This window comes from Panthera onca, chromosome A3 (assembly GCF_046562875.1).
Source record: "Panthera onca isolate mPanOnc1 chromosome A3, mPanOnc1 haplotype 2, whole genome shotgun sequence".
In the NCBI taxonomy this organism is placed as follows: domain Eukaryota; kingdom Metazoa; phylum Chordata; class Mammalia; order Carnivora; family Felidae; genus Panthera; species Panthera onca.
Window position 1 is genome coordinate 7,143,706 of NC_138341.1, and position 7,880 is coordinate 7,151,585.

Genomic DNA, 7,880 nt, shown 5'->3' on the forward strand with positions numbered 1-7,880 from the left:
CTGAAGTGTGCTCAAGAGCATAGCGGGTGTACCCTTTTGCCTGAAGCTAGAACCTGCCCTCCCCCCCACCCCCGGCACACATGGGGCAAAGGGCCTCACAGGGCACCTGGTGCATAGTAGGTGCTCACTAAACACCGACACTCTTTACAGCTTGTGTGTACACACACACACGCACAGAGTAGGTGCTCAATAAGCATTCCCTCTTTACCCCTAGTGTGTGCACACACACGCACACACACGTAGGCACAGACCTACGTGAGGTGTAAGTACCACAAACACGAACCCCTTTCCTCTGCTAGATGCCAGCCACGCATGGAGGCTGAAGGAAGAAGGGGTGGGGAGACAGGAAGTTATGGGGGTTCCGGATGGAAGAAGCAGCTGGGAAAGAAGGAAGCATGGCCAGCGGGGGGCCAGGAGCGCGGTGGAGGCACTTGGTCACGCCCCGTGCACTCTGCTCGGAGAAAGACAGCCATGGGACTGGAGACTAGGGCAGGGTCCTAGAGGGAAAGTGGCAGGTTTCTGAGCCAGGAGAGATGCTTTCGTCGGGAAGAACCCATCAGAGACTCCGTCCAGGCCAAGAAAGCATGGAGCAGGGGCTCAGCCCTGCTGGACCCCCCTGAGGATGAGGACAGGAGGGGCTCCTTCGGAAGGGGTGAGTGCTGGAGGGAAGAAGGAAAGCTGATGATGGATGGTTGCAATGAGAGCCTGAAAAGGCCCCAGAGAAAGGCCTTTGGCACAATTTAGAAGCACAGCCGAGGCAGGGGAGCGGCTCTGGTTTAGAGCCGTGGCCAGGCCAGGAAATGCAGGGGTCGGGGGGAAGGGGCACTGCTTTGGGTGAAGGAGCCTCCCACTCACTTCCCGGACCCCCCCACCCCCACCCCTACCTGCGTGAGCAGGGAACCTGTTGGGATTCCAGGACAAAGCCTTCTTGTGCAACGGCTTTTCTTGAATGAATCAGGTGGAAAATAAGAAGGTGTAGGTGGCATAGCGTCGGAGGGCTGGCTTTAGGGTCCCTAGATACGGTTTCATATTTTGGTTCTGCCACTACCTAGCGAGGTGGCTTTGGACACAGTATTTGACCTTTCTGGCCTCTGGGAGATTAGATGTTGCTTTTTAGTTGTTCTGAATCATCTATAACGTGTAGCATGGCATACGAACCAGACTAATGGATTCACTCCTTCCTTCCTTCCCTCATCGATCCCCTGTCACATCTGACCAACTCACTCCAATGTCCACATCCTACCAACTCCCCACATTTACGCTTTAAATCCCTGAAGCTGGACCTGCCCGGAACCCATTGTCCCACAGTCACCCTGTTCCCTGGTCACATCACCACCTGCGGCTTCCGGAATGCACCGTGGTCTTGTGAGCATCTGTAGGTACAGCCCCTGTCTGGAAGGCGCCCACTGCAGCCTTCCTCCCCTCCCCCGGCAGAGCCTATTTGGCCCCTTCTTGGCTCTTGAAGCCCCTACACTGGGGCCTCTATTGACAGTTATCAGGACTGGCTTGCCTCCCCCTGTAGCCTGGGGGCTCCCAGAAGGACCGAGCTTTGGTTCCTGGCTTCTCTTTCTATCCCCAGCCCCTGAAACAGTGCCTGACACAGAGTGGGAGCTGAGAAAAAATGTTCGAGGCCGGAAGGAAAAAAGAAACTATGCCACAAGGCGTGTGTTAGGGGTTGAACTGTATCCCCTGCCCCCCCCCCAAAACAGATACGTTAAAGTTCGTTATGAGCTGAATTGTGCCCCAAAATGTGCATGTTGGAGCCCTAATCCCAGCACCACAGAAGGCGACTGTCTTTGGAGACAGGGATGATTTAAGGGATGATTCAATTCAAATGAGGCCTCAGGGTGTGTCTGAATCCAATCGACTGGTGTCCTTTTAAGAGATAAGGACACACAAGAGTGACCCACTGGGAAGGGAAAGGGTGTGCCAAGGAAAGACCATGTGAGGACACGGGCCCTATGCCAATCTGACTGGTGTCCTTGTATGAACAGGAAATTTGGGCAGGGACACGCACTCAGGGAGAACACCATGGGAGGGTGAAGAGTGGGACTTGAACTTCCAGCCTCCGGACATGGGAGACAACACAGGTCTGTGGTTTGTGGTACCATGAAACGGATACAGTGTGGATATGAAAGGCAACTACTCTGTCACCAGTTTATCAAAGCAAGAGGTTTTCTGCCTATGGCAGCACAGAGCTGTGGTGTCAATGCCAAATTTTTGGAGACAGCTCCCAGGGACCTCCTCTGCCTCCCTCCTGGCTCTTATCAACCATGGACTTCTCTTGTGCGTGGGCGCGCGCGCGCGCGCGCACACACACACACACACACACGCACACGGGTGCCTCATTGCTCAGTGCTGCCCCCAGCTGGCGAGCCCCGAGAACCGACTCTGCCTGCCGATGGGCTCAGCAAAATCCCGGTTTGCGCACTGCTGAGTTATCTGCCCGAGGTTTGGGCTGGCTCCCTGAAATCCCGGGAAATCTCCAGGAAACCTGGACCCCCGCCACACCCAGCCCTCAGCAGGTCCCGAGGGCCCCCGGATGCCAAATTTGTGAACCTTCCTGGTATTTCCCAATTCGCCCATCCACAGCTGGCTTCCATTCTTTACCTTTGCGGTTACCTGTCCAATTACACACCTGTTCACACTCAGCTCCCAGTAAGGAGAGAGTGAGGGGAGAGGAGAGGACCGAGCCCCGGCCTCCAGGAAGCTGCGGGAGAGGAGCCGGCTGGGGGCCAGGGTGAGCTCCCTGCTCTGTGCACGGGTAGCTGGGAAGCACCATCCCCGCTAGGCCCGCCCCCTGCAAGCAGGGCCAGGAGCAGAAGCAGACCCCGGAGGGAAGCAGGCCTCTCAGCGATTTCTGGACCGGGCTCCGTGACCTTCAGTGAGCGCCCAGATCACCTGGGGGCTCGTTAACGTGCAGATCGCGATGCAGAAGGCCGGGGTAGGGCGCAGACGCTGCAAGGCTGACCAGCAATGCGGATGCCCGAGCTGCTGGTCCGGGGACCACACTCCGAGCTCTTCGGTGCCCGCCCGGGGCTGGGGTTTCGCTGCCTCCCTGCTGAGTGGGTACCCAGGCCTACGCTTGATCACCTCGGCTGACGGAGAGCCAGGACCCGCGGGGCAGGCTGCTCTGCCTTGGGACACCTCTGTCCACTCTTCCCAATCGCGAATGCCTCTCTACAGCTTTGTGGGCTGCCCTCGGTGTCCTGTCGGGGCCCTCGCAGTATGTGAGCCTTTCCCACGTCAGCCCTTCTCGCCCCAGGCTCGCCCTCACCGGGTTTTCTGGAGCCGGGCTTGTCAGCAGGGGTGGGGCTCAGGCAGTCTCCACACTTTGAACCCCCCACCTGCCTAGCAAGCAGGGGTCTTGCCCTTTCCCGGTGGTGCTCGTGTCCATGACCCCATCGTCCCCCGGGGTCCCTCAGAGTAGGCGCCCTCCAGGAATCCCTGTACTGGGAGAAAGTGGAGGGGCCCAGTCTGTATTCAGCTCTGTGGCTCCCCCATACTAGGACCTGCTGTCCCTCCCTGAGCCCTTGGTCATGGTCGAGGTCAAACCCACCCTGCCCGCCCCGCCTGTGTGTTTCACAGGGCAAACAGCTAATGGTGGATCTGCATCATCGACACCGGCACTGACAGATGTCCCCGTTCCGGGGGCGGGGGGGGGTTCCAGCTGAGGAAACCTGGCCCCTCTGTGAAGCCGCTGCCCCCACTGGGCCCCAGGAACTTCTCAGAGGCCGCAGGGGCTGTGCCCCGAGAAAGCGGTTAGCTCAAAGTGCCAGAGCACAGGCAAACAGGAAGGAGGACGGAGAAAGGAGAGGAGAGGAGGGGAGGGGAGGGGAGGAGGGGCAGAGAGAGGGAGAGAGAGAGTCCCAAGCAGGCTCCATGCTGATAGTGCAGAGCCCCATGTGGGACTCGAACCCACGAACCGTGAGATCATGACCTGAGCCAAAGTCGGACGCTTAACCGACTGAACCACCCAGGCGCCCCTACGTGCAATTCCTGTAAAATGGGCACATTCACTGCCTCTTCTGGGTGCCTTTCTCAGCTGCACACATTGTCCACTCCTCCCTGTGGCCTCATATATGTCTAGCTGCCGAAGTCCTATACAACCTTCAGGAACTGTTCCACATATCTCTTCCTCCAGGAAGCTCTCTTCGATAACCTCAACCGGAAGAGGTTTCCACTCCTGCCTTTGCCATAAGTGACATCTGTACACGTAGTGTCAGAAAGCACGTTTTGGCTCAGGCTCTGGGGGAAAATGTGGATCAAGGGTGTAAGCCGTTTTCTTTTATTTTTAAAATGTATTTATTTGAGAACGAGCAGGTGAGGGGCAGAGGGGGTGGGAGGACAGAGGACCGTCTGACTTGGAAAGTCAGAGGCTTTCCAAATGCTGCCTCTGCCTTGTTCTTTCTCACCCCCCGGGGACATAATGAAAAGGCCGATTCCCGAACCCAGTTAATCTGTTCTGTGTCCAGAGAAAAGAAAGAAACCGTGGCGACCAGTTCTCAGCATCTCCTGAATCAGTCAAATGAGAAATAGACTGGAAGCAGCCACCTGGGAGGGCAGCGGAATCTCCAAGAAGACGACCACCATGAAGTTTGTGCGGTGGGAGGCGGAGGTCAAGCCTCCCACCTCGGCCCCAGGCTGCCCCGCATCGTGGGTCTCTCTGGGGCAGACAGAAAGACGGGAGGTCTGCACGCTGCCCCCAGAGGGCGGCATTCCACACCCATTCCCTCATTTCACTTGGAAGTGGCCCCAGGAAGTATTATTATTGTCTCCATATCACAGATGAGGAAACTGAGGCCCAACTGTTTACCCGTGGCCAAGGAGCAGCCTCCTGCGGAGAGGTGGAGCCAGGTCCCCCAAATGTGCCTTTTCCATTGTGACCCCATTTAACGTTCTTCAGCCGGACGCGGGCCAAGGCTTAAAGCCCTTCCCTCAGTGGCTCTCCTCGGATATCCTGTGTCCTTCCGGTAGCCCCTGTGACCTCGGACGGGCCACGCGGCTCATATCCCTTTTGGCCCGTAGATGCCAGCTTGGCTCAATAATCTTTAACTTACCTCCCACGAACGTTGTGTCTTTAGGACCTCGTCAGAATTCCTCGGGGCCAGGGATGGTGTCAGGCCCCCTGGACGGAAGAGAAAGGGACCGCAGAGGGAGGGACGGGATTTGGACAGGAGCCCAGGCTGGTACACGAGGGGCGGGGACTTGAACCCAGGCACGTGCCATCTGGCTGGCTTTCTCTCCCCTGCCGCTGGCGGAGTGAAGCAGGGGGGGAATCCCAGAAGCCGACTCACAGCTGCAGGTAACATAAAAACAACCGAGGTTTGAGGAGCAGCACATTATCCGCGGACTCATCAATGCAAAGAAACCGTGCTTTGCCACCGACTTCGTCGAGTCCAGGGCATCTGCATGATACAGAGGGTCCCAGGTGGGCCTGGGATTCACGTGGGAGCAGAGGGGTGAGCGGGCCACTACGTCCCCGGTCAGCGTGACCGCCTGCCCGCACCCTCTCTGGCCACTGAGGTGCGGCGTCCACGTTGAGCCCCCAGCTGCCCTTGGCTCCTTGCAGGACAGGCCTCCACCGGCTGTTCTTAGGAAAGGCTAATTTTGCCCCCAGCATCTCAGGTGTGACTGCAAGAGGCAAAACCGGGGACTCTACCGGCCAGATGCTTAAGGCAACAGGTGTTCCCAGCTGTAAGCAGCAACTACCCCACACCTGGGTATTTTGTAAAAGGAGTGACTCATTGGGGCTCCTGGGTGGCTCAGTCGGTTAAGCGTCTGACTTCGGCTCAGGTCACGATCTCGCGGTTCGTGTGCGGAGCCTGCCTGGAATTCTCTCTCTCTCTCTCTCTCTCTCTCTCTCTCTCTCTCTCCCCCCTTCTCTCTCTGCCCCTCCCCCACTCGTGCTCTGGCTCTCAAAATAAATAAATAAACTCTAAAAAAAAAGAAGCGTGCTCACTTATTTGCTTTAGGATGGAATTTCACGAATGACGTTTAGCGTTTGTTTAGCACCGACGGCCATACCTCCATGTTAGGGTTGTGAGTCTAGGAGGACTGACTGACTCTTGTTCTAGGGCTTTCTTTCCATCAACAGGGCTCTGGCACCAGGGAGCAAGACTTCCAAAGTACTTGGATTGGATGTGATTTTCAATAACCCTATTTGCTGCTCATAAATACAACTTGTAGCAGGATGAGATCAGTCCCAAATATTAGATTACAAATTCTGCTCTCTTCTGCTGTGTTAACTTCTCCATATCCTGGTAAGAGCCTGTCAGGGGTTCAGCCCTAGATAGCATTCCTATTAGAGGCAGGAGCCAGGAGGCTTATTCTCTCAATCGCTAGAATTTTAGTAAAGTCTCAAAGATAAATAAGTAAATAAATAAATAAGTCCTTTCCTTTCCCTAAATTTTCTCAGTGTTCTCCCACCAACCAGACTCTGTTAGCTTTATTTTGCATTCATTCACTTATGGTTAAAAGACTCTGTCCTGTTCTGGGGCATTCCCAGTCCAATTGGGGGTCGGGGCCACGGCATATGCCTAAGCATAACAGACATCCATGCCGTGATAGCAAAAGCACAATGACAAGCACGGAACAGAGACACCTAATCCATGCTGGGTTTATCAGGGAAGGCTTCCTGGAGGCAGTGGCATCTGAGTTAGAGGAGAGGTAGGTGAAGGAAAGGAAAGAAGTCCAGGAGGCAGAGTAAGGCTGGAGACCTGAGAACACCGTGTACTCGAAGGACTTGTTTGGTGAGATGGCCCTTAAGGCACACAGTGACAGTGGGGACAGTTGAACTTTAACCATCAGCCAGGAGTCCTGGGGCTCCAGGAACCACCGGGAAATTTTCAGCAGGGGAGATATTCTCATGTTACCTCTTACTTCCTCTAGGTATGAGTCACAGCTGTTATGAAACAATTACGGGCATAGTTTGATAGTTAACGTTTCCCCTGGGCAAATAGGACTATAATCTCCACGAGAGCAGAGACTAATTCTCTAGACGCGCGGTTCTCTAGACCTAGAACAGTGCCCGGTCATAGTGGATGCCTAGAAAACGGGGAGAGGCAGTGACAAGATCTGTGAGCCATTTGAGACAAGTCATCCTGGCAGTAAATTCAGGAAAGCCAGAAGGTATGTCTGGGGGGCGGGGGCGGGGGAGGACCAGTTAGAGTGTCATCGCTGGGTGACAAATGCAAGTGGTCTGAAGGAGGTGGCCAGGGTGGGAGGCAGGGGACGCAGAGCTGAGAAAAGCCGAGGGGGTAAGTCAGGAGGAGTAGAGAATCCCTCTAATGGGGTTCGAGGCCCAGGCCCGACTCTCAGTTCTTCTGAGTTGGTCTGGGGTGGTGCGGGGGGGGGGGGGGCGGTAATTCTCAAAAGGCCCTGGAGGGGACCCTCGTGTGCAGCCAGGATGGAGAACCATCGGAGGGGAGCGGGGAGATTCTGACTCCAAGCCTTCTGGCTTTGGGAGAGAGAACCCAGGAGGGAAGAGAATGTTCAGAAGAGTCAGCATCGATAAGGGGGTCATAAGATAATGTTAATCCGATTTGAGGTACGTGAATTAAGAAAGAAAGATGTCAACTGGTTCTTGCTTGCTTAGGGAATAATGGTGAGGTCCACAGAAAACAACTGGACGTTTATTCTGGTCAGGAGTTGGAGAACACAAGGCACCGATCTCTTGCTTCTCAATGAGAATGATTCTGTGCGACGGGGGTCGGCGGGGGGGCCCTTTGGAAATTCTGTCGGCAAGGCGCTTGGTTTTCGGGCTGGGCACCAGGTGACGCGAAAGGCGGGTGGCGGGAGTGTGGGCTTGCGGAATATCGCAGAGCGAGCCGCTTAGCAGGTGCTGAGGGTGGAAAGCCAACCTTCCCTCTGTCGTCTCT

At 55.7% G+C, this 7,880-nt stretch overlaps 1 long non-coding RNA gene across 1 annotated transcript; it reads left to right on the forward strand.

Annotated features, from left to right (window-relative positions):
- The first annotated feature begins 293 nt into the window (after positions 1-293).
- Positions 294-5,900, forward strand: LOC132688979 (uncharacterized). The gene is made up of 3 exons (XR_009614767.3): positions 294-652; positions 1,995-2,090; positions 4,476-5,900. It is a non-coding gene; the product is annotated as an uncharacterized LOC132688979 (long non-coding RNA).
- Positions 5,901-7,880: the final 1,980 nt, after the last annotated feature.